Source organism: Neoarius graeffei, chromosome 20 (assembly GCF_027579695.1).
Source record: "Neoarius graeffei isolate fNeoGra1 chromosome 20, fNeoGra1.pri, whole genome shotgun sequence".
Taxonomy (NCBI): Eukaryota; Metazoa; Chordata; class Actinopteri; order Siluriformes; family Ariidae; genus Neoarius; species Neoarius graeffei.
Window position 1 is genome coordinate 15,006,685 of NC_083588.1, and position 27,720 is coordinate 15,034,404.

Consider the following 27,720-nt stretch of genomic DNA (forward strand, 5'->3'; position numbering starts at 1 on the left):
GACTGGGTATAAAAAGAGCATCTTGGAGTGGCAGCGGCTCTCAGAAGTAAAGATGGGAAGAGGATCATCAATCCCCCTAATTCTGCACCGACAAATAGTGGAGCAATATCAGAAAGGAGTTCGACAGTGTAAAATTGCAAAGAGTTTGAACATATCATCATCTACAGCGCATAATATCATCAAAAGATTCAGAGAATCTGGAAGAATCTCTGTGTGTAAGGGTCAAGGCCGGAAAACCATACTGGGTGCCCGTGATCTTCGGGCCCTTAGACGGCACTGCATCACATACAGGCGTGCTTCTGTATTGGAAATCACAAAATGGGCTCAGGGCTCAGGAATATTTCCAGAGAACATTATCTGTGAACACAATTCACCGTGCCATCCGCCGTTGCCAGATAAAACTCTATAGTTCAAAGAAGAAGCCGTATCTAAACATGATCCAGAAGCGCAGACGTCTTCTCTGGGCCAAGGCTCATTTAAAATGGACTGTGGCAAAGTGGAAAACTGTTCTGTGGTCAGACGAATCAAAATTTGAAGTTCTTTATGGAAATCAGGGAGGCCGTGTCATTCAGACTAAAGAGGAGAAGGACGACCCAAGTTGTTATCAGCACTCAGTTCAGAAGCCTGCATACCTGATGGTATGGGGTTGCATTAGTGCGTGTGGCATGGGCAGCTCACATATCTGGAAAGACACCATCAATGCTGAAAGGTATATCCAGGTTCTAGAGCAACATATGCTCCCATCCAGACGACGTCTCTTTCAGGGAAGACCTTGCATTTTCCAACATGACAATGCCAAACCACATACTGCATCAATTACAGCATCATGGCTGCGTAGAAGAAGGGTCCGGGTACTGAACTGGCCAGCCTGCAGTCCAGATCTTTCACCCATAGAAAACATTTGGCGCATCATAAAACGGAAGATACGACAAAAAAGACCTAAGACAGTTGAGCAACTAGAATCCTACATTAGACAAGAATGGGTTAACATTCCTATCCCTAAACTTGAGCAACTTGTCTCCTCAGTCCCCAGACGTTTACAGACTGTTGTAAAGAGAAAAGGGGATGTCTCACAGTGGGAAACATGGCCTTGACCCAACTTTTTTGAGATGTGTTGTTGTCATGAAATTTAAATATCACCTAATTTTTCTCTTTAAATGATAAATTTTCTCAGTTTAAACATTTTATATGTCATCTATGTTCTATTCTGAATAAAATATGGAATTTTGAAACTTCCACATCATTGCATTCCGTTTTTATTTACAATTTGTATTTTGTCCCAACTTTTTTGGAATTGGGGTTGTACATACAGTAGGCATGTCAGATGCTCGCTGGCCGTGCTGTGAAAACTGTACATGCAGACGCTCATCAAAGTTTTCAAATTTGTCACTGCTTAACTCTTGAATATTTTCGATCGTGAAAAATCTCTTATCGTTAAAAAGATTATAATCTCTGCTTTCCAAAGAAATTTCTCTCTTGAAGAACTGTTCAGTACTTGGGGAGTAACGGCAGGTCGAAGTTGGTCCAACAGAGTTCACTCTCTGCTCGCGTGACATCAGGAAACTGCCGGTGCTTTTCGTTTTGAGTCACGGGAAATCGCTCAGGCTCTCTCTCTCTTCTGATCGGTTTCCGACTAGATTACTAGTGAATTGCAATCAGATAACTTTTCTAGGGATGTTCTTTCGCTCTCACTGTTTCTGATGAAGGATTCAGCAAAATTTTCCGTCAGCTAGTTTTGATGTTCTGCTTCACGGGAGACTTTGAAGTGAGTTTTCACAGCTTTACCTACTTGTTTTTTTCAAATCAAACTGATTCATGTAAATAAATAACTATTTTAGAATATAACTGTGGTTGTTTTGAAGTAAAATACTGAGATCTTAGTGGTCAGAATGATATTTAAAAAAAAAAGCACAAGTCAGAAACACGAGCGTCAATTTCAATTCAGCTAATTGAAACTGTTTATTGGATGTGGCCCACATAGTTTTTTCGAGGTTCACCTTGAAAGCTGTGAATATTAATCAAAATAATCATTTATATTCTTTCATATAAACACTAGTAAGCCCTACTGAGAAATACAAAGGCCTACAGAGCACAAATAAAGGATTAGAAAAGATCTTTTATTCCTTTTTTATTTTGATAGAGAATGGTAGAAGTGAATGACATTCAGTGGCTATTTATGCATATTTTATAATTAGCATTGATTTCTCCTTCTTTGTGATGTATAAATGAGAGTTAAGATCATCTTTAAATTGCACAAATAAAGCCATTTGGTGAAACTTTGAAGAAGAGAGTGTACTGATTTCATGCTTTACCAAATTCGCATAATGAATACTAATTAAATACTAATCTGCATAATTGTTTTGACTAATTTTTCAAACTTTGTATTCAGCATACAACCATCTATGTGCCTGCCAATTTCCATAGAAATATCTTGGAAAAATAAAAAAGTTATTAAGAAAAAAATATTTGATCTCATTGGTTAATGAGGCCCATTTTGGACCATGTGATCCGAATACAGAATATTACGTCAGTTTTCTAAAAATTCAGCCGTTTTTTCAATCTCTGATTTGTAATATCTGAAGAACGGGTAGACATATTTTAATTCTGTAAAAAGTATGTTGCTCTGCATTCAGTTCTGAATTCAATGAGAGTAGTTTCAAGTAATTTGGATTGCGTTTGAATTTTCATCTGATTTAAAGAGGAGAACATGTTGGAGAGAACATTCGGTCAATTCGAATCACTCAGCAAGTCTTTAAACGACGCTGTTCTGTTCGATAAAGGTTTACAAACACGTCAGTCAGTCATTACTGCTATGAATACAAAGAAATATATTCAAAAATCAACTGAGATCAACCGAGAACATTAACATTTTTAACAAGATAACGACGGCACTAAAAAAAAAGGCAGGTTCAGAACATAATACTTCTGTGTATACGCTCACCATAGGAACGCTTGTACACTCGCTCATTTTTGCAGTTACCCAATCAGTGTGGCAGCAGGACAATTTATAAAATCATGCAGATACAGGTCAAGAGGTTCAGTTAAGGTTCACATCACGCATAAGAATGGGGAAAAATTGTGATCTCTTTTAATGTGACTTTAACCGTGGCATGGTTGTTGGTACCAGATGGGCTGGTCTGAGTATTTCAGAAACTGCTGATCTCCTGGGATTTTACACATATTACAGTGTGAAGGGGGAAAAAACACTGAGTTCTGTGGGTGGAAACACCTGGTTGATAAGAGAGGTCAGAGGAAAATGGCCAGATTGGTTCGAGCTGCCAGGAAGGATATAGCAACTCATATAATCACTCTTGACAACCATGGTGAGCAGAAAAGCATCTCAGCATGCACCAAATTTTGAGGTGGATGGGCTACAATAGCAGAAGCCCACATTGGGTTCCACTCCTGTCAGCCAAGGACAAGAAGTTGAGGCAATCATGGTTGAAAAAAAAAATCACCTGGTCATTTTTCCATAATCAACTGTCCAGCTTTGGTGAGGCTATACCCATGATAACCAGAACTATTGCTTAATGTTTTTCCCCCCTGTTTTTCACACTATTCTGTGTAAACTCTAGAGACTGTTGTGTGTGAAAACCCCAGGAGATCAGCAGTTTCTGAAATACTCAAACGAGTCCATCTGGCACCAACACCCATGCCACGGTTCAAGTCACAGAGATCACATTCTGATGTTTTACCCATTCTGATGTTTGATGTGAACATTAACTGAAAACCTGTATCTGCATGAGTTTATGCATTTTGTGGCTGATTGGATAACTACATAAATGAGCAGGTGTACAGGTGTTCCTATGAAAGTGGACGGTGAGTGGAACCGTTGATAAGATAGGACGGAGGAAAATGGCCAGATTGGTTCGAGCTGCTAGAAGGATATAGTAACTCATATAATCACTCTTTACAACCGTGGTGAGCAGAAAAGCATCTCAGCATGCAACAGCAGAAGACCACATTGGGTTCCACTCCTGCGGCCAAGAACAGCATACACTACCGTTCAAAAGTTTGGGGTCACTTTGAAATGTCCTTATTTTTGAAAGAAAAGCACTGTTCTTTTCAATGAAGATCACTTTAAACTAATCAGAAATCCACTCTATACATTGCTAATGTGGTAAATGACTATTCTAGCTGCAAATGTCTGGTTTTTGGTGCAATATCTCCATAGGTGTATAGAGGCCCATTTCCAGCAACTCTCACTCCAGTGTTCTAATGGTACAATGTGTTTGCTCATTGCCTCAGAAGGCTAATGGATGATTAGAAAACCCTTGTACAATCATGTTAGCACAGCTGAAAACAGTTGAGCTCTTTAGAGAAGCTATAAAACTGACCTTCCTTTGAGCAGATTGAGTTTCTGGAGCATCACATTTGTGGGGTCGATTAAATGCTCAAAATGGCCAGAAAAATGTCTTGACTATATTTTCTATTCATTTTACAACTTATGGTGGTAAATAAAAGTGTGACTTTTCATGGAAAACACAAAATTGTCTGGGTGACCCCAAACTTTTGAACGGTAGTGTACATGTCAAGTTATATGGTTTCCCTGTATTTTGTAAGGGAAAATGCAATTTTTTGGCAAATACGGCGTACGCTGATTTTCATACAGGAAAATTACGTTGTGTGTCAGAGATTTTTTCCATTACTCCGAGAAAATTTTCTTAGCATCCACCATTTATTTTTTCAAACACGCATGCCCAATGAAACGGAACTATTTTCGATTTATGTGGTTTTATAGTTGTACGTGGTTTTCTCGGTCATTTAAGTACATCGGCTCGGACTGCCCAGACTTCTGTGACGGCTGCAGAAGTCATGTTCTGCCAGTTTCTCATGGAACACAACATCCCCCCCGACTGTGGTAGACCATTTTTCACAGCTAGCGCAAAAAAAATGTTCCCCGATTCAAAGACTACACAGGTAAACATTTGTGGGTTGTTTTTTTTTTTTTTTAAGTTTTTACTGTTTGCATGTTGGAAAGCTTCCTCCATTATGATAATTTAGGGAGGCGATACTGGGAGTCGCCGTTTATACAACGGCAACTGTAGTTACCCGGCAATTTCTGGTTTCGCTTCCCTAAACTTTTTAATTGCTGATAGATATTACATGTAGACACAGATGACCAACACTCGTTACTACCATCAGTCATCAGTAAACTGGAAAAGTATTGAATGAAGAGTAATGGTGGTAACGATCGTTGGTAACCTGTCTCTAAAATGTGTAGTAGGGGATGGAAGCAATTTAACACCATCTACATGTTTGCCGTGCTCTGATTTTCTTTTATTGACCAGGAAAATAACAGATGTATATTAGGGAAAGGTCTTCGATGTAAAAACTGCTCTGGGTGTTGCCAGGTTTCCAATGCTGAAACCACTTTTTACTGCTTTGCTGTGCCTCCCACATAGCAATGCAGATAGTGAGAGGGCTTTTTCATTGGTGAGGAAAATTCATACTGAGGACAGAGAAAATATGGCTGCAGACACATTAACTGCATATCTGCAAATTAAAATGAACTGTGATGGGGAGCGACAACTGCCACCCAAGCAGTGATATTATAGCTAGTGCCAAATCTGCAACATCTTTGTACAACAAAACACTCCAAAAAGGAATAAGATATAAATTCTTGCTATAAATTACTGGGAAGATTTTCAGTTTTTCATAATTTATTAATATTTTCACTTATCCTTGTTTACATTATATACTCGATGTGGTTCGGTCATCTTTAGTTGGATCTAACACTGCTTGCGGTGTCCACACTTTTTTTTCTCAAATGGAACTTTTACTAACCTTCATTTACTGTTTGACATGATTATATAGAATTTATTACATGTAACCTACTATTTTAATTAACAGACCTACTTAGTACTGCTGTTATATTTCAAGTAATTTTCTTTGGTGGAATGTAATATTATAGGTGATGTCAACACTTGTCAAATAGAACTTTGTGTAATTTTTATGAACGATTGAATATTAATACATTTTATTTGCAAAATTTACATCAGTAATTCTGGTATTACTGATACAATGCATACATGTCAACCTATACGGAATGTCCGTATTTTATACGGATTTGATTCAATAAACGTAGTATACGGGCGTACAAATAAAGTTATACGGATTCTTTAAAAAAACTTCAAGATTTATTTAGAGCTATAATCAATTCCCACGATGATAAAAGAGCGCATAACATTTACAAACATACTGTACACCACAGACAGCCAGTAAAGAGTCTTATGAAATCACGCGTTATCTTGTGGTAGCGAGACTTCGTTCCACTTCTGATCATGCGCACACCGCATTGCGAGAATCCCGCCAACCGGGAAGTAACATTTTGTTTGAAAAGCGTATTTCCACCTGAGCGACTTTCACTAGCGACTGAAAAGATTCTGAATGGGCACTCCGGCAAGATCAACACAGACACTTGCTGTGACATGCAGCCTAGTGAGGTACTGGTGCAGACTGCTAAAAAAGCTGTCATGGAGTACAATTCAGAACATTAGAGTGACACTTTGTGTTTTTGTCAAACACTGGAGCTTTGTATTCATTCTGAAGGTTTACTGTTATTAATATTGAATAAAAAGTAACTTGGATATATAATTGTTAATTATCATTCAAATTTTAGGTAAATTATTTTAATTTGCATCTTATAAGGATTTTTTAAGGGAAATACGGATTTTGGAGGTTGGTTATACAGGTTTGATTGACCAAAGGTTGACATGTACGACAATGTATATTAAATAATTAAGTTTATAGTTCAGTCATTCTCTTGAGTAGATAATTGTTTACTTGTCTGGACATATAGTCCTTTTTAATTCACTTGTTTTCTCTGGGATCTAAAATTTATTTTTATTCAGTACATGCTTATTTGATCCCTTTAACTTGATGCAGTGTGATAAATATGCCTATTACAGTAGGAGTGTATAATGTGGAATAAAACAATCGGTGCTTTGGATTATATATTGGAATTTTTTCTCGTGTATAAGGGCTCATGGGTGTATGTAAGGGAAAAGTACAGATTTTGTAAGGGCATGGGTAACTCAAGGTTGACATGTATGGAACAGGAATCTTTGAATCAAGAACAAGTTCCTGTTAAAGTGGCCGGATAATAATAAACTATGCGATTATTAACTACAGCTGTCACTTGTTGGGGTAATGGCATGGTCAACCAGAAACATTTTGCATGTTTCAGTTTCACTTCCTTTGCTTTTATTTTTGCTCTCCTGCTAATGCAGGCAACCCAGTTTCACATACAGTGGTGCTTGAAAGTTTGTGAACCCTTTAGAATTTCCTATATTTCTGCATAAATATGACCGAAAACATCATCAGATTTCCACACAAGTCCTAAAAGTAGATAAAGAGAACCCAGTTAAACAAATGAGACAAAAATATTATACTTGGTCATTTACTTATTGAGGAAAATGATCCAATATTACATATCTGTGAGTGGCAAAAGTATGTGAACCCCTAGGATTAGCAGTTAATTTGAAGGTGAAATTAGAGTCAGGTGTTTTCAATCAGTGGGATGACAATCAGGTGTGAGTAGGCACCCTGTTTTATTTAAAGAACAGGGATCTATCAAAGTCTGATCTTCACAACACATGTTTGTGGAAGTGTATCATGCCACGAACAAAGGAGATTTCTGAGGACCTCAGAAAAAGCGTTGTTGATGCTCATCAGGCTGGAAAAGGTTGCAAAACCATCTCTAAAGAGTTTGGACTCCACCCATCCACAGTCAGACACATTGTGAACAAATGGAGGAAATTCAAGACCATTGTTATCCTCCCCAGGAGTGGTCGACCAACAAAGATCACTCCAAGAGCAAGGCATGTAATAGTCGGCAAGGTCACAAAGGACCCCAGGGTAACTTCTAAGCAACTGAAGGCCTCTCTCACATTGGCTAATGTTAATGTTCATGAGTCCACCATCAAGAGAACACTGAACAACAATGGTGTGCACGGCAGGGTTGCAAGGAGAAAGTCACTGCTCTCCAAAAAGAACATTGCTGCTCGTCTGTAGTTTGCTAAAGATCACGTGGACAAGCCAGAAGGCTATTGAAAATGTTTTGTGGACAGATGAGACCAAAATAGAACTTTTTCATTTAAATGAGAAGCGTTATGTTTGGAGAAAGGAAAAACACTGCATTCCAGCATAAGAACCTTATCCCATCTGTGAAACATGGTGGTGGTAGTATCATGGTTTGGGCCTGTTTTGCTGCATCTGGGCCAGGACAGCTTGCCATCATTGCTGGAACAATTAATTCTGAATTATAGCAGCGATTTCTAAAGGAAAATGTCAGGACATCTGTCCATCTCAAGAGAAGGTGGGTCATGCAGCAAGACAACGACCCTAAGCACACAAGTTGTTCTACCAAAGAATGGTTAAAGAAGAATAAAGTTAATGTTTTGGAATGGCCAAGTCAAAGTCCTGACCTTAATCCAATCAAAATATTGTGGAAGGACCTGAAGCGAGCAGTTCATGTGAGGAAACCCACCAACATCCCAGAGTTGAAGCTGTTCTGTACAGAGGTATGGGCTAAAATTCCTCCAAGCCGGTGTGCAGGACTGATCAACAGTTACCGCAAACGTTTAGTTGCAGTTATTGCTGCACAAGGGGGTCACACCAGATACTGAAAGCAAAGGTTCACATACTTTTGCTACTCACAGATATGTAATATTGGATCATTTTACTCAATAAATAAATGACCAAGTATAATATTGTTGCCTCATTTGTTTGACTGGGTTCTCTTTATCTACTTTTAGGACTTGTGTGAAAATCTGATGATGTTTTCAGTCATATTTATGCAGAAATATAGACAATTCTAAAGGGTTCACAAACTTTCAAGCACCACTGTAACTATGTTTGCATGCAACTTATGTGCAGCAGCTTCTACAGTGTCTTGCAAAAGTATTCATCCCCCTTGGTGTTTGTCCTGTTTTGTCACATTACAAGCTGGAATTAGAATGGATTTTTGCGGGGTTAGCACCATTTGATCTATACAACATGTCTACCACTTTAAAGGTGAAAATTGTTGTTTTATTGTGACACAAACAATAATTAAGATGAAAAAAAATAGAAATCTGGGGTGTGCATAGGTATTCACACCCCCAAAGTCAATACTTTGTAGAGCCACCTTTTGCTGCAATTACAGCTGCAGGTCTCTTGGGGTATGTCTCTATTAGCTTAGCACTGGGATTTTTGCCCATTCCTCAAGGCAGAACTGCTCCAACTCCTTCAAGTTACATGGGTTGCGTTGGTGTACAGCAATCTTCAAGTTATGCCACAGCTTTTCAATTGGATTGAGGTCTGGGCTTTGACTAGGCCATTCCAAGACATTTAAATGTTTCCCTTTAAACCACTCCAGTGCAGCTTGAGCAGTATATTTTGGGTTGTTGTCCTGCTGGAATATGAACGTTTGTCCCAGTCTCAAACCTCTGGCTGATTCAAACAGGTTTTCCTCCAGAATTGCCCTGTATTTAGTGCCATCCATCTTTCCTTCAGTCCTGACCAGCTTTCCTGTCCCTGCAGATGAAAAATATCCCCACAGCATGATGCTGCCACCAGCATGCTTCACTGTACGAATGGTGTTCTCAGGGTGTTGGGTTTGTGCCACACATGGGATTTCCCATGATGGCCAAAAAGTTCAATTTTAGTCTCATTTGACCAGAGAATCTTCTTCCATGTGTTTGGGGAGTCTGCCACATGCTGTTGAGCAAACTCAAATGTGTTTTCTTAAGCAATGACTTTTCTGGTCACTCTTCCATAAAGCCCCACTCTGTGGACTGTACGTCTTAAAGTGGTCCTATGGACAGATACTCCCATCTCCGCTGTGGATCTTTGAGGCTTCTTCAGTGTTACCTTTAGTGTCTTTGTTGCATCTCTGATTAATGCCCTCCTTGCCCGGTCTGTGAGTTTTGGTGGGCGGCCTTCTCTTGTCAGGTTTGTAGTGGTGCCATATTCTTTCCATTTTGCTATAATGGATTTAATGGTGCTCTGTGGGATATTCAAAGTTTGGGATATTTTTTATAACCCAACCCTGATCTATACTTCTTCACAACTTTGTCTCTGACCTGTTTGGAGCGCTCCTTGGTTCTCATGTTGCTTGCTTAGTAGTGTAGCAGAGTCAGGGTCCTTCCAGAACAGGTTGATTTATGCAGACATCATGCGACTGATCATGTGACACTTTGATTGCACAGAGGTGGATCTTAATCAACTAATTAAGTGACTTATGAAGTGAACTGGTTGGACCAGCTCTTATTTAGGGGTTTCATATGAAAGGGGGTGAATACCTCTGGACACTCCAGATTTCTGTTTTTTTCATCTTAATTATTGTTTGCGTCATAATAAAACAACAATTTGCACCTTTAAAGTGGTAGGCATGTTGTGTAAATCAAATGGTGCTAACCCTCCAAAAATCCATTTTAATTCCAGCTTGTAATGCGACGAAACAGGACAAACACCAAGGGGGATGAATACTTTTGCAAGACAGTGTATATGAAGGTCAACATTCCGTCACAAGAATTAGTTGCGTATCAACATGTCAAATGTTCATTCAAATGGTCTGTATGCTGTATAATTTAACCAAGCCCACTTCTATCACTATTTGATTAAGCTTGACATGTAATCACTATTTTTTTTTCTTTTTTAAACCCTCTGTAACATGGGAGTTAGAGGTGAAGAGACAGAAAGCAGTTGTGTCAGATCAACATGTTTATTAGGGCACATCCAATATTTGGAGTCAAAGTCCAAAGCACAGGCAAGCAGAAGCAAATTTGGGTAATCCATATTCAGAGCCAGGAAAAACAAGCATGGGTCAAAACGAAGAAATCGAAAGGAACAAGAACTAGAACAGCTAGTCCTGGTGAAACACAGAAAAACAAGCCTTTAAATATCTCATCTCATCCTCATCTCATTATCTCTAGCCGCTTTATCCTGTTCTACAGGGTCGCAGGCAAGCTGGAGCCTATCCCAGCTGACTACGGGCGAAAGGCGGGGTACACCCTGGACAAGTTGCCAGGTCATCACAGGGCTGACACATAGACACAGACAACCATTCACACTCACATTCACACCTACGCTCAATTTAGAGTCACCAGTTAACCTAACCTGCATGTCTTTGGACTGTGGGGGAAACCGGAGCACCCGGAGGAAACCCACGCGGACACGGGGAGAACATGCAAACTCCGCACAGAAAGGCCCTCGCCGGCCACGGGGCTCGAACCCAGGACCTTCTTGCTGTGAGGCGACAGCGCTAACCACTACACCACCGTGCCGCCGCCTTTAAATATACAAGCTCAAATACAAAACAGGTGATGACTATCATGACACATGAGGAAGCTAAACCAATCACAAGACAGGGGTGGTGACAAGACAAAATGCACATGGATAAATAAACATCACCGAACACAAAAAACCCCGAAGCAGCTCCATTTGCACTGACAGCTGAAGCACGTGTTCAGAGCTGACGCACAAGCTGAGAAGGGGAATACTTAAAGGTCCCATGGCATGAAATTTTCACTTTCTGAGGTTTTTTAACGTTAAAATGAGTTCCTCTGACCTTCTTAAGTCACCCCAGTGGCTAGAAATTTCATAATGTGTAAACCAAACTATGCCCAACATTTGTCAACATTTGAGAATGGCGCGTCAAAACGGCGCATTGATAGGCTCTTCCCTTTACTACGTCAGCAAGGGAGATGATCCCCACGCCCCCCCTCTGGATTCCCACCCACTGTATGGATTGCCCGCCCAGCTCAAAAGTTGCCACCAAACATGGAAATTGCGCTGTACATGGATGTGACAACACAGAAAGGAGTCTGTTTTTACTGCCGACGGGAGAGCCCCTGAAGACGCAGTGGCTTAATTTTATTTACTCCAATAATATGCCGTCGAGTCTACCTAAGACGGTGTATGTTTGTCAGAAGCATTTTCCTGATGAATGTTTCCACAACTTGGGACAGTACAGGGCAGGTTTTGCACATCAACTGTCACTGAAGCCTGGGTCCGTACCAAGCATCCCTGCCGCATCAGCCACAAACACCGAACAAGTAAGTGTATAACCGTTAAGTCGTTTTGCCGTGTTTTAAAATCGGTGCCATGTTAGCTTTGCAATGGCTACATTAGCTGTGCAGCTAACCGCTTCCTGCAGTTAGCCAGGTACTCTGCGCTACAAAACCAAAAAGCATGCAGCATGCTCTGTTATAATAGCCAATCAAAACAGTTTTTACAAAGACACCCACATTCTTTTTTTAAGTCACTCGTTCATTTTATTTGTTTGTTTGTTCAGTAAAAACCCAAACATTTGTTGAATTTATTTTATTTCCTCGCGTCGCACCTTAATGACGTCAGCGCGCGGTATTATTCCCTTCGCGGTTTGTTCCTTCTCTCTCGCCATAGTAAGACACCCACATCCGCTTGTTCTGACCCACTGGAGGTAGCGTCACAGTGCTGTTAGCCAATCAGAGGTAACACGTTTACATGTCATGAATATTAATGATAAGAGCTGAAATCCTGTCGCTCTCCCGCCACCCGCTCCTCCACCAAACTAGAACAGCCTGAAACAGGAGAACCACAGCATTTTTTTCACCAAAACCGGCTTACAGGGCCTTCATTCATACTAGAGACCACCGCACAATTAATGAAAAAACGATGCCATGGGACCTTTAACAGCCTCATTTATCCATCTTTTAGTAAAGTGGTTGGTCAATATTTGCAAAAGCCAAGTCGTACTATAATTTTATGCTGAACTGGAGTGCTCATTTGCATGTCGTGAAACCACAAAACTCCATAAAAGTTCATGTGCACAGGCAAGTGAGCACGAAATGAATAACCAGTGCAAAGCCTGGAAGGCAGAAGTGGAAGTTATTTTGATTCACTGCTACGCCAATAAAACAAACAATCTTGTTTGCAATGGTAATGGACAGGTTGACAGATGACATCAGGCATCACGGACAATGATGTTTGCAGATGATATTGTGGTCTGTCGTGAGACCAGGGAGCAAGTGGAAGAAAACTTATACCCTGTCCACACTAGGGATTTTGTACCGATACGAAACTACTTTCGTACCGCAACACCTGTCCACACTAGCAACTATACCGGTACTGTAGCGGTATAACTGTATCGGTACGAAACCCACAAATGTATGGGTTTCGTACCGGTACAGTATCGGTACTGTAGCGCTTCGCTGTAGTGTGGACAGATGAAGCGGCTCTGTATCGATACAAATATAATGCGCATGCGCAAAGTCACACACCTCAATCGATGTCTTCGCCGAATAAAATAGTGAAGAACGGAGATTCGTTTGTTTCTTTCTCAACTGCCTCGCACGTTTTATACGATTTGACTGAATAAATGACCACCAGAAATAGACTGTACATTGACAACAAAAAGCACACACACGTTGTTTCATCCGTACAGAAGCCGAGAGAGGCCCTTCATATAATCCTTTTTTTTATTCACCTTGTTATCCCGAGATAACGACATAATTAATTCAGGATCTCGAGAAAACAACACAACTAATTCGAGATCTCGAGAAAACAAAACCGTTATTCCGAGATCTCGAGAAAACGAAACAATTATTCCGTGATCTCGAGAAAACAAAACAATTATTTCATGATCTCGAGTAAACAGCTGAGAAATGGTTCATTCAGGTGCGCCAAGAGACTTGTGATATGCTGACTTTGGGGCTATTTCTCATTCTGTATAGACGCAACTTTGGTCATTAGAATGTCTGGAATAATCGATCACCTAATAAGGCAATATTTTGATCGGGGTTGACGCAGGGAGAGATTGCATTAAGTCTTTTAATAAGGGATAATTTCAAAATTAGTCCGCGGCACCTCCGCAGAAGACCGACTAGTGGCCTAGTGGTAGCGTGTCCGCCTCTCGATCGGGAGATCGTGAGTTCTATTCACGGTCAGGTCAGACCAAAGACCATCATAAAAATGGTACCTACTACCATCTGGCAAGGCACGCTGCAATACAGATGTGCATGGGGAGTTGAACTCTTGTGGTTACCAGAGGACTAGCCCCCCACTGTAAACCTAGCTATGTAATAGGCGAGAGGCCGAGGGCTACGGAAACGAAGATTGGCGCCGCCCGATGCGCCACCATCAGAGTTGGGCCTGGTTAGTACTTGAGTGGGAGACTGCCTAGGAATACCAGGTACTGGGCGTGGGAAGGACTTTGACTTTTTTCTGACCTCCGCAGAAGACTGGCCCGGCTTCGTCTCTACCGACGGAGATACAGTGATCCAGCTGAGATCATGAAATAATTGTTTTGTTTTCTCGAGATCTCGAAATAACGGATGCCATATATTCTCGGAAGGAAGTTACTCGGTAACCACGGAAACATTTTGCGCACGCGCATTTCAACTACCGTGAAAGAAAACCGCAAACATTTCTCGCTAGTGTGGACAGATGCACTAAACTGTACCGGTATACTTTGTATCGATACAGTTATACCACTTTCGTACCGGTATAAGTGTGAACACAGCATTAGAGGCATGGAGATACGCACTAGAGAGAAGAGGAATGGAAGTCAGTCGGTGTGGGACGGAGTACATGTGCGTGAATGAGGGTGAGGACAGTGGAATGGTACAGCTGTAAGGAACAGAGGTAGTCAAAGCAGATGAGTTCAGATATCTGGGGTCAACTGTCCAAAGTAATGGCGAGTACGGAAAAGAAGTGAAGAAGAGAGCGCAGGCAGGTTGGAATGGATGGAAGAGAGCGTGAGGAGTGATTTGTGACAGAAGGTTGCCAGCAAGAGTGAAAGGGAAAGTGTACAAGACAGTGGCACTGACAAAAAGACAGCAGCAGAGTTGAAGATGTTGAGATTTTCATTGGGAGTGACAAAGTTGGACAGGATCAGAGATGAGAATATTCGAGGGACAGCACACGTAGGACGGCTTGGAGCCAAAGTGAGAGCGGTGAGAATGAGATGGTTTGGACCAGGCTTGCAGTACTCGAGTCCGACTCGTGCCCTAATTTTAAAGTGCATATTCTGGACCAATTTCGGGGTTTTTTATATTTAAGTATGTCCTTTTACACGCTCATCCAGAAGGGTAATTTTGCACAAGGCCATCTGTCTATAGCAGAAAAAAATAAAATAAAACGCGTCTGGAAAAATCCCAAGGGAGTCTGGAGCCAGATTCGTGACGTTACCTGCGGAAGCGCCAGCAGGCTGTGAGAGCTTACATGGTTTCAGTGCACAGCCTGTGTAGACCAAGCGCTCCCGTTTCTCTCTCATTGTCCGGTCTTTTGGAAAACGATGAGCACTAAAGGCCTCTGCATGCTCGTGCGACAAGGCTTTCGCAGACAGCTTTTCGCAGACAGTTGTAATTTATTGTTGAGCGGGGATAATAGGCGTGCGCGATGTTATTCACCGGCACAACGCAAGGGGGCGCGAAGTCGCTAGAAGTAGTTGGTGGGTGTGGTTAGTGGAGTGTTTATCCTCCGGTTACTTATAATGACTAGAACTTTTTTTTTATAATGACTAGAACTGGAGTTGTATAGATGTACGTACTTCCTCGATCAACCGCTCTTCGTGCTGCTCCATCTTCGCTCGTGTTTTTAAAAATGCCGGTCGTGGAAACAAACCAAACCGGGAAAGTAGGGAAGCGGAAGTGCGTGTACAGCGAATGTAGAGTGGACCAATCAGAGCCCTCTTGTCTGCGAGGCTTCTGCGGTGGTCACAATTTTTGGGAGGTGCACGCAGAGCGTCTGCGAAGGTGGGGGGGCTACGCAGACACTGTCTGCGACGCTATCTGCGAGGACTGGGTTGTCAGCATAAATTGGCCTTAATCCCATCGAGATTGGTGTTGCTACACCCTCCTACGATACATCTGTTAACCATTTTAATAATTACGCGATAACGTTGAAGAAATTTGCGGAAAACCACCAGGTCGTTTTCTCATCAACAAACCAACGCTGATGTAGGATTCAGAAGGAGGCGTCCCGCACGCGACGTCACGGAAATCAATGTTTGCTGGGAAATTCTAATGCAAAGTTTTTTCAGAGGCGGACCAATTCGCCTCAAATAGCTTGATTTCAAATGAATTTTTCTGGTATTGCGCAAGGTAAAAAAAATTGCAGAGAATGCAGAATGTGACAGATATCTGACCAAAGTTTAATATAAAATAGGAGAATTACATTGATCTTGCTCCTGAATTTACCCGTAATATGCACTTTAAGGACTCATGACTTGACTTGGGCTTGAGCACTGATGACTCGGACTCATGCATTCACTGCATTCGGACTCATCAACTGGAGACGAGGACTCTGACTTTTTCTTTATTTTTTTGTAACATGCCATAATAATTTGGCATAAGACATTTATATCTACATCAATTTTTAGACTAATTTCGTGCAAGAGAATGCACACTCACCTGCTCATACGTCACGTTCAGGAACAAACTAACGTCAATGGCACTAAAACGCCTGGAGAGAACGACCCTAGGATTGTCCCCTTTGCTTATATAGACTTCTCGTGCAGTGGGAAAAAATCCACTGCTATGGTGCTCCATATGTAGAAGAACTATCGAGGACAACCTCGAACTTCAATCGGCATTTGGCAAGACTCCACCCAGAGAAGGAAGTGACACGCTGTGTTCATTGCTCTGTTGATAGCGGGGCTTGCTTGCTGAGCGATGAACTAGCTAGTGTTAACCCTCTCTCATGTTATTTGCCCTGTTGATAGTGGGCGGGGCTTGCTGAGCGATGAACAAGCTTTTTATCTGTAGCCTATCAAATAAAACAGGGCAGTCGAGCAGTAACATTAGTCCGACACAGCAGCAAAGATGGTTTCTCATAAAGGCAGCAACAGCCACCGTCAAATGGTGCGGTCGGAGTCTTGTTCTCGGACTCGACTCGAAATTTTCTTTAATGACTTGGACTTGAACACTGAGGACTCGAGACTGGACTCAGACTCGAGGTTTAGTGACTCGACTACAATGCTGGTTTGGACACGTACAGAGAAGAGTTCCAGGATATATTGGGAAAAGAATGCTGGAGATGGAGTTGCCAGGTAGAAGGAAAAGAAGAAGCTCAAAGATGAGATTTATCGATGTGGTGAAGGAGGACGTGAGGATGGTTGGTGTGACAGAAGAAGATACAGAGGACAGGAGGAAATGGAGGGACATTACCTGCTGTGGCAACCCCAAACAGGAACAGGCGGAAGAAGAAGACTATGGCAATAAAAATATGTAATAATATATATAATATTCATAATAATAAGCAAGTACAAAATCTTTCAGATTACAGCTAAGCGCAGACAGACCCGCCCATCCTCCGTTTATATGGCGCCATTTCATTTGCTATAACTGAATGATTAGTCTTCGTTTTATGGTTTTATATTGGCTCACTTTGTTTCGTTTTGTTTTTTTATATTCTATTATTCATGCCAATCCCATAAAACAACTGGAAAACAAAATGTTCTCGATGGTATTCTTAAATCTGTGACCTAGTGAACTAGCATGAGGATGTGTTTTTGATACACTCTCCAAAGCTCTGGATAAAGGCTAAATGCTGTAAACGTAATAAAAATAATCAATTTAAACTGGACACTATATTCCATGAATAAAAGAGCAGTAATCTCATCTCATCTCATTATCTGTAGCCGCTTTATCCTGTTCTACAGGGTCGCAGGCAAGCTGGAGCCTATCCCAGCTGACTACGGGCGAAAGGCGGGGTACACCCTGGACAAGTCGCCAGGTCATCACAGGGCTGATACATAGACACAGACAACCATTCACACTCACATTCACACCTACGGTCAATTTAGAGTCACCAGTTAGCCTAACCTGCATGTCTTTGGACTGTGGGGGAAACCGGAGCACCCGGAGGAAACCCACGCGGACACGGGGAGAACATGCAAACTCCGCACAGAAAGGCCCTTACCAGCTACTGGGCTCGAACCCAGGACCTTCTTGCTGTGAGGCGACAGCGCTAACCACTACACCACCGCGCCGCCCCAGAGCAGTAATCTGTGCAGATTATATGATCTAAAGTCAAGTTGAGATTTACTTTACTACGTATTCTTATGAGTAAATTTAAACACACGCATTAGCATGAAGAGGATATGAATGGGTTTTTTTTCAGGATTTTCATATTTGAATACCACATTTCTTCTCATCTCATCTCATTATCTCTAGCCGCTTTATCCTGTTCTACAGGGTCGCAGGCAAGCTGGAGCCTATCCCAGCTGACTACGGGCGAAAGGCGGGGTACACCCTGGACAAGTCGCCAGGTCATCACAGGGCTGACACATAGACACAGACAACCATTCACACTCACATTCACACCTACGGTCAATTTAGAGTCACCAGTTAACCTAACCTGCATGTCTTTGGACTGTGGGGGAAACCGGAGCACCCGGAGGAAACCCACGCGGACACGGGGAGAACATGCAAACTCCGCTCAGAAAGGCCATTGCCGGCCACGGGGCTCGAACCCGGACCTTCTTGCTATGAGGCGACAGCGCTAACCACTACACTGCCCACCACATTTCTTATATAAAAATTTCACGATTAAGTCTGTTTTTATTCATCCTGATAAATGAGATCCATAGTGTCGTGAGTAGCCCACCTCCTGACATATGATTAGACGTACCAGGCTCGTGAAATAAGGCTAACTTCTCCTCTTCACTGCAAACATGATCAGACTTGCAAGGCATATGGTCACACTGTACGGTATAAAGACACTTCTCTGTCTTGGCACCCTTGCTGTGGAATGAATTTCCAGTGGATATCTGAACAGCTGCTGAAATCACTTGCTGAAAGGAAAACAAATGCATCACCAAACATTTGAATGAGCATTCATTTAATCTGCTTAAAAAACTGAATTGTGTGTTTTCTTTTCATCCTAATATAACCTCCCTTAACAAGGTTGTAGCTCAGTGGTATTCTTCGTCCCTGACCTCGTGCACTATCCTGAGGATATGTTTTGAGAGACACTACAAAGCACTTCTGTTGCTCTGGATAAGGACATCTGCTAAATGCTGTAAATGCAAAAAAACAGAGCCACTAAACCCTCTCGCTATAGGGGTTACACATTCTGGCCTGCACCATTTTCTTGGTGTTTGCCACACATGCACTTGCCCAGTTGCTTGAATACAGTGAAGGATGACTCACCTGACCATATGCCCATGTTTTTCCACATCTCTCAAGACCAGTGCCTGAACTCTCAAATGTGCATTTGTTTAGTAATTAGGGGTTTATGCACTGCAACCCTACTATTATATTTCTGTCTATGTGTCACGGCTTTATAAGGAAGTTTTTTCTTCGCTCTGCCCCCTTATAAACAGCCATTATAAACAGCTCTTTATTGAATGGAATTGTTCCTGCCAGTTTTAAACATGCTATTGTGCAACCACTCCAAAAGAAACCTCGCCTTGACCCTAACGACCACAAAAATTATAGACCCATCTCGAAGCTACCTTTTATTTTAAAGATTTTCGAAAAAGTTGTCTTCGTTCAAGTGTTGCCTTATTTGAATACCTTTAACATTTGTTCCAGTCTGGTTTTAGAGCCACGCATAGCACAGAATCTGTTCTTTTAAGGATACACAATGATATCCTCCTCACTGTCAACTCTGGTTCCTGTGCACTTTTAGTCCTACTCAATCTTTCGACACAATTGACCATGAAATCTTCAGAAGATGCAAAGAGGATGATGTTGGTCTGAAGGGTCCAGTGAAAAAATGATCCATCCATCCATCATTTGTAACCGCTTATCCTGTGCAGGGTCGTGGGCAAGCTGGAGCCTATCCCAGCTGACTATAGGTGAGAGGCGGGGTACACCCTGGACAAGTCACCAAATCATCGCAGGGCTGACATATAGAGACACAACCATTCACACTCACATTCACACCTACAGTCAATTTAGAGCCACCAATTAGCCTAGCCTGCATGTCTTTGGACTGTGGGGGAAACCGGAGCACCCGGAGGAAACCCACGCAGACATGGGGCGAACATGCAGACTCCACACAGAAAGGCCCCCGTCGGCCACTGGGCTCGAACCCAGAACCTTCTTGCTGTGAGGCGACAGTGCTAACCACCATGCCGCCCCATGAAAAAATTGGTTCAACTCTTATGGAAAAGAAAGAAGCTTCTCGGTCAAAATAGGAAATTACTTGTCTTCCTCTGCTCCCATTAAATGTGGCATCCCTCAAGGCTCCCTTTTGGGACCTCTGCTATTTTCAATATACAGTGTCTTGCAAAAGTATTCATCCCCCTTGGTGTTTGTCCTGTTTTGTTGCATGACAAGCTGGAATTAAAATGGATTTTTTGAGGGTTAGCATAGGGTGACCAGATTTCCCTAGTCTGAGACCGGGACACTTCTGTGCGCGACCATGCTCGTGCACGCACACCTTTTTTTTATGTAAACGTGACACTCAGAGAGGTGCTCTTATCATTTTGTTGAAGCTCACATTTATCAACATCTCACATGAAATAAAACAAACAGGCATTTTGTTATCTAGTAGCATAGTGGTATACAGATCAGTTAAATTATGGTCAGACAACAGATTTTGTAATGGCTGAGAATAGGCCAGGCTATGTCCATAGGCCAAATTTAAACTGATTTATTTCACCTGCTTGTGAGAACACCAAGAAGAATGCATATGCACATGTAGGCTGTATCTCTAAAATTGTATGCACGATAGCATGAACTTAAAAAGTAGATATGTGACCTCAACATAGCCTAGGCCAGAATCAACCTTACTAACCAGATGTGTACAAAAGTGAACACTTTAATGGAAGGTGCAACAAGCTGTTCAACACAGCAATATGGCCAAACTGTCAGAATGGTATGTTAAACAGAAACAAAAAAGAGACAAGTGATTTGAGAATATACACTCAAACAAAACAGCAATAAAGGAGGAGAGGGGCGACAGCCCGAGGAAAGCCCCCACAGGAGCGCACAGCATTTGCAACATAGGCTACCCAACTCAGTACAAGAACAAAGCACAGGAACAAAGCTAAGGCGACTGTCAATCCACCCACCCTAAACAAAATGCATTAGCCTACGTATATTTACAAGAAGAGTGAATCTTTTCCAGTAGGTTTTTAATGTGATCCTGTATATCGGTGTGTGGCAGCGGGGGCGTGGTCAAGCGCCGGTCTGTGACAGGAGGGCGGAGTCAGGGAAGGTAAGTGGCAGAATCACTACACCTGATGTCAATTAACCTGTGTTTGTGTGTCTTCCCAGTAGTGTTGCACCTATACCGATACCAGTATCGGGCGGGGCCCCGATCTGGCACTAAAATGGTGGTATCGGTATTGGTGAGTAGCAAGAAATAGGGCGCCGATACCATTTACCGATGCTAGTATGACACTTGAACGCAGCCTTCTCTCTCCCGACACTCACTACACTCTGTGTTGTGTGATCACACGTGATCACTGTGCATGCCTGCCAAGCACGCCAAGCAGCTATTGCTATTGACCTGCTCCAGACCAATGAGAGCGGGCCAATAGACGCTCTTAACCAATACAGGGGCAGCTTTTTCATGCGGAGGAAAAACAAACCACGAGAAGAAAATGTCGGCGGTCTGGATATATTTCAGCATAGAAACTCCGGCGAGTACAATGGCTACATGCAAGATTTGCGGCCTGAAAGTTTCGAGAGGTGGAGTTAAATCGGCCAGTTTCAATACCTCGAACCTGATAAAACATTTGAAGACGAAACATGTGAACGAACACAAAGAGTTTGAGGTTGCAGCAACTGCTAGCAAGAGAAAGGGGGATGGACCGCAGCAACAAACCCTGGTCGGTTCACTTCGTAGGAAGGAGCTAAAAGTTTATTGAACTATTGTCAGTCATCCATACCAGGTAGGCAATAAAAAGTTCTACTGGATTCACTTTGTATTTTTCCTGTTTCACAAAGGTAAGCAGCAGCCTGACAAAGCCATGATAGCAATGATTTTACATCCAAGTATGCAGCTCTTCATATATATATATATATATATATATATATATATATATATATATATATATAAACACACACACACACACATTTCAAACGGAGTGGTATCGGTATGGTATCGGTATTGGCCGGTACTGCACAGCCAGGTATAGGTATCGGTATCGGGGCCAAAAAAATGGTATCGGTGCAACACTACTTCCCAGTGACCACGCCCTATTTAAGGAGGGAGAGCGAGAGCAGAGGGGCTCATCCCCGAACCAGACACCGGTTGTGTGTGTCTGTGTTTACTAGATGTTCACTGAAAAGTGTGGCAATAAAAAAAAAAAAAACAGTTTACCAACCTGATCTCTGTCCTGCCGTCCTCTGTGCTCTGCCCTTTGTTAGAACCGTTATAGTGGTGCTGAAACCCGGGAGATCTGGAGCACAGAGGACGGCAGGACAGAGATCAGGTTGGTAAACTGGGTTTTTTTTTTATTGCCACACTTTTTTCAGTGAACATCTAGTAGACACACACAACCGGCGTCTGGTTCGGGGATGAGCCCCTCTGCTCTCGCTCTCCCTCCTTAAATAGGGCGCGGTCACTGGGAAGACACACAAACACAGGTTAATTGACATCAGGTGTAGTGATTCTGCCACTTACCTTCCCTGACTCCGCCCTCCTGTCACAGACCGGTGCTTGACCACGCCCCCGCTGCCACACGGTGTTACCACCGTGGGCTACGGAGAAGGAACACTTACAGTGTGTGCAGTAGGCTTCGTGCGCATTGTTCTGCACCTCTCGGAGGAAGGGGTAGGTGCCCTGTAAATCTTTGGAAAAGGTGCATTTTCTTTTCGGCATAATTGCTGCGGCATTACTGCTACTAGCTGCTAGACAAAGAACATTCGCGCCAGTTAATGTTTATTTTATTGTTGCATGGCAACCCGTTCTGTTGTCTGGAATAATGTGGCTAAATAAACACCCATGCCACAGGGCCAGGGGGCAGTAACCAGGAAAGTTTGCGATTCCTGTCAATTCATCAAAATAGTAAATGCAGACATTTCTCCGCTAATGATTCCCACGCTGCTCAGTCGCAAACGTCGTGAGTGGCGAAAACCGGGACATATCCGTGTCCCGACAGACTTTTGTCGGGACTCGAGACACACAACCCCAAATCGGGACTGTCCCGGTAAAACCAGGACGTCTGGTCACCCTAGGTTAGCACCATTTGATTGACACAACATGCCTACAACGTTAAAAGTGCAATTTTTTTTAATAGTGACACAAACAGTAATTAAGATGAAAAAACAGAAATCTGGAGTGTGCACAGGTGTTCACCCCCTTTCGTATGAAACCCCTAAATAAGAGCTGGTCCAACCAATTCACTTCATAAGTCACTTAATTAGTTGATTAAGATCCATCTGTGTGCAATCAAAGTGTCACATGATCTGTCACATGGTGTCTGAATAAATCAACCTGTTCTGGAAGGACCCCGACTCTGCAACACTACGAAGCAAGCAACATGAAAACCAAGGAGCCTCCAAACAGGTCAGAGACAAAGTTGTGGAGAAGGGTTGGGTTATAAAAAAAATATCCCAAACTTTGAATATCCCACGGAGCACCATGAAATCCATGATAGCAAAATGGAAAGAATATGGCACCACTACAAACCTGACAAGAGAAGGCCGCCCACCAAAACTCACAGACCAGGCAAGGAGGGCATTAATCAGAGATGCAACAAACGCTACGTTCACACTGCAAGGCTTAATGCTCAATTCCGATTTTTTTTGTGAAATCCGATTTTTTTGTGAGGTCGTTCACATTAACAAATATATGCGACTTGTATGTGATCCTCAGTATGAACGAAAAGCGACCTAAAAGTGTTCCGCATGCGCATTGCAGGATACGACGACGTCACACGCAGTGAGCATGGCCAGTGTTTACGGAAGTAAAACCGCCCGGTTGCGGTATGACCCATCCAATCTAGCTTGAATAGCTGCATCTCCCCAAATGGAAATCAGCTCCCTAACCTCTGCGTCCTTCCATTGAGAAGATTCAGAACCTTCACAGCCCGAAGCGTCCCTCGCATTGATGTCATGCGCAGGGGCGCAGATACGTTTTTTGAACTGGAGGGGACAAAAAATTGGGGGGGACAAAGCTGCCAGCAAACCAACCCCAACCCCGATATGCCTGTCAAACTTGTTGTGGGTTACCATAGCAACCAAGTTCGAGCTCGCAACCTGTGCAGTCTGCGCAGCTCAACCAACCGAATATCAGTCTTTGTTTTATGTGAATTGTTGCAACTATGTATACACTGCTGTGCACCTCAATAAACCGAATGGTAATTAGTCTTTTGATTTTTCCGTGAGGTTTGCCTTATGCAAAGAAAGACAGCATAGACGTTTTTTCCTCCCTATAAGTGGGGGGGACCGAGCGAGGTGAATTTAAATCTGGGTGGGACGAGTCCCACCCTCTATCTGCGCCCGTGACTATGCGCCATGTTGTTGTAACTTTTTTTGAGAGACCCGCCGCCTACTTCAGCGCAGAATAGTGACGTTTGTGGCTTGTTGATGACGTGTAAGTCGGATGAATGCGACCTGGCGGTTCAGACTGAAGTCGCATATGAAAAGAGCAGATAGGAATCGGAATTAGGACCACATATCCAAACGGCCTGGGTCGGATTTGAAAAAATCGGATCTGTGTCGTTCATATTGTCAATAAAAGATCGGATACAGGTCACATATGGGCGAAAAGATCGGATTTGAGTCACTTCAGCCTGCAGTGTGAACGTAGCCATAGACACCAAAGATAACACTGAAGGAGCTGCAAAGAGCCACAGCAGAGATGGGAGTGAGTATCTGTCCATAGGACCACTTTAAGACATACACTCCATAGAGCGGGGGTTTATGGAAGAGTGGCCAGAATAAGACATTGCTGAAAGAAAAAAAACAAGAAAACATGTTTGGACTTTGCCCAACAGCATGTGGCACTCCCCAAACACATGAAAGAAGATTCTCTGGTCAAATTAGACTAAAATTGAACTTTTTGGCCATTATGGGAAACACCATGTGTGGTGCAAACCCAACACTTGCCATCACCCTGAGAACACCATTCGTACAGTGAAGCATGGTGATGGCAGCATCATGCTGTGGGGATGTTTTTTATCTGCAGGGACAGGAAAGCTGGACGGTACTAAATACAGGGCAATTCTGGAGGAAAACCTGTTTGAGTCAGCCAGAGGTTTGAGACTGGGACAGACATTCATGTTCTAGTAGGACAATGACCCTAAATATAAAAAAGCCTAAAGCTACACTGGAGTGCTTTAAAGGGAAACATTTAAATGTCTTGGAATGGCCTAATCAAAGCCCAGACTTAATCCAATTGAGAATCTGTGGCATAGCTTGAAGATTGCTTTACACCAACGCAACCCATCTAACTTGAACTAGTTGGAGCAGTTTTGCCTTGAGGAATGGGCAAAAATCCCAGTGGCTATATGTGCTAAGCTAATAGAGACATACCCCAAGAGACCTGCAGCTGTATTGGAGCAAAATGTGGCTCTACAAAGTATTGACTTTAGGGGGTGAATACCTATGCACACTCCAGATTTCTATTTTTTCATTTTCAATTACTATTTGTGTCACAATTTAAATTTTTTTTACACATTTAAAGTGGTAGGCATGTTGTATAATTCAAATGGTGCTACCCCCCCCCAAAAAAAAATCCATTTTAATTCCAATTTTAATCACCTCATTCCTATGCAGATGAAACACAGTTTTACCGACCAGTTTCATCTGACGGTACATGTTCTACGATGAACATGTTTAGCTGCGTGGAGGACATCAAGTGATCATTTTTGGACCTTCCAGCTTCGCCTCCAATATCAGCTCTACTCTTGGTCCTCTGTCTGCTAATTTGCACACTGAGGTTAAAAAGCTTGGTGTTTTTATGGACAGCTTGTTGAATTTCAATAAACAAGTGAGTATTGTTCTGAAAGGTAGCTTTTACTATCTTAGAAATATTGCAAAAATAAAGCCAGTTTTATCCCCAAAAGACCTGGCAATCCAAATAAGTAATTCATGCTTTTATTACATCTCGACTGGACTACTGTAACTAAGGCTTTGTATCTGGGGTTGACCCATTCGACTCTTTTGCGACTACAAATGGTCCAAAATGCAGCAGCTAGACTTTTAACTCGAACTAAGAGAAGACACTCCCATCCTGGCTAAGCTGTACTGGCTACCGGTGAAGTACAGAGTTGATTTTTAAAGATTTTCACTTTGATTTTCAAGCTCTTAATGGTCAAGCCCCACAGTACATCTCTGATCTGCTTACACCACACTCAGCTCCCACGTCACTTTGTAATCGCAGTAATTGTGAGGGTGACCTCTCATACCCCTTTTCCACCAAATCAGTTCCAGGGCTGGTTTGGGGCCAGTGCTGGTGCTGGTTCACAACTCGTTCAACTTGCGAGCCAGCTGAGAACCAGTTTGCTTTTCCATAGCTCGCGGTGCTAAGCGGAGCCACGTCATTACGTCGCTGTATACGTCAGTTATGGCGCTACGTTTACATAAACCTTGGCGCGAATATCAAAGCAAAAACAACACGGAAGAAGCAGCAGCAGCAACAATAATAATGGATGACTTCGCGTTTGTACAGCTGCTGCTTCTCGTCGCTTAAAAATGGCGATCTTTCACGGTCTTGTTATTGTTGTTGGTCTTAACAACTCCGCCCCCCCCACTGACGTAAGCGGTTCTTTCCTCTGGCCCAGCAGAGAGTTGGTGCTAGCCTGGAACCGGTTTTTCTGGCCCCAGAGCCAGTTCTTTGTCAGTCGAAACAGAAAACCCAGTTCCAAACTAAGCACTGGCCCCGAACCAGTCCTGGAACTGCTTTGGTGGAAAAGGGGCATCAGTACCGCGTTCATGCCTCAAATCCAAAGGTGACCGTGCCTTTTCCATTGTTGCCCCCAGACTCTGGAAGAATCTCCCATTTCAAATCGGATCCTCATCTCATCTCATTATCTCTAGCCGCTTTATCCTGTTCTACAGGGTCACAGGCAAGCTGGAGCCTATCCCAGCTGACTACGGGCGAAAGGCGGGGTACACCCTGGACAAGTCGCCAGGTCATCACAGGGCTGACACAGAGACACAGACAACCATTCACACTCACATTCACACCTACGGTCAATTTAGAGTCACCAGTTAACCTAACCTGCATGTCTTTGGACTGTGGGAGAAACCGGAGCACCCGGAGGAAACCCACACGGACACGGGGAGAACATGCAAACTCCGCACAGAAAGGCCCTCGCCGGCCACGGGGCTCGAACCCGGACCTTCTTGCTGTGAGGTGACAGCGCTAACCACTACACCACCATGCCGCCACATCGGATCCTGTCCCATGAAAATTTTAAACACCCCGATATCAGGCGGTCATATCATGTTAGTTAGACGATCAGAATGTATTGTGCTTCTTGCAGACAAATTCTGTGCTCTCGTGTTATTTACAGTATCAGTCAGGAATCCATTGTTAATGAAGTATCAAGCTGTAACACAGCGTTTCAGGAAGAAGCAGTGTTAATTCTGCTATCAGCTTGTCATGCAGTGGTCGTCAGTCAGTGTTCTACGGTAAGCTTTTTGCCAGGCGGCACACTAAAAATCTACAAAGGTCGAAAAATACTTATTAATTTGACAGTTGTCATGAAGAATTAATGGAAAACTTTTTTTTTTTTGTAAACATTCTCCCAAAATATTAAATTCAGCTTGGGCTGAGCAGCTGATGAAACAAACTGAGCTGGTCAGCTGTAGTTAGTTTCTCCAGAATTTTTCCAGTTTTTCC

The 27,720-nt window shown here is 42.7% G+C and overlaps 1 protein-coding gene across 7 annotated transcripts in view; it reads right to left on the reverse strand.

The window, feature by feature from the left end:
* Positions 1-27,720, reverse strand: part of caskin1 (CASK interacting protein 1) — a 276,168-nt gene that overhangs the window by 238,188 nt on the left and 10,260 nt on the right. The gene's annotated exons all lie outside the window — the stretch shown is intronic.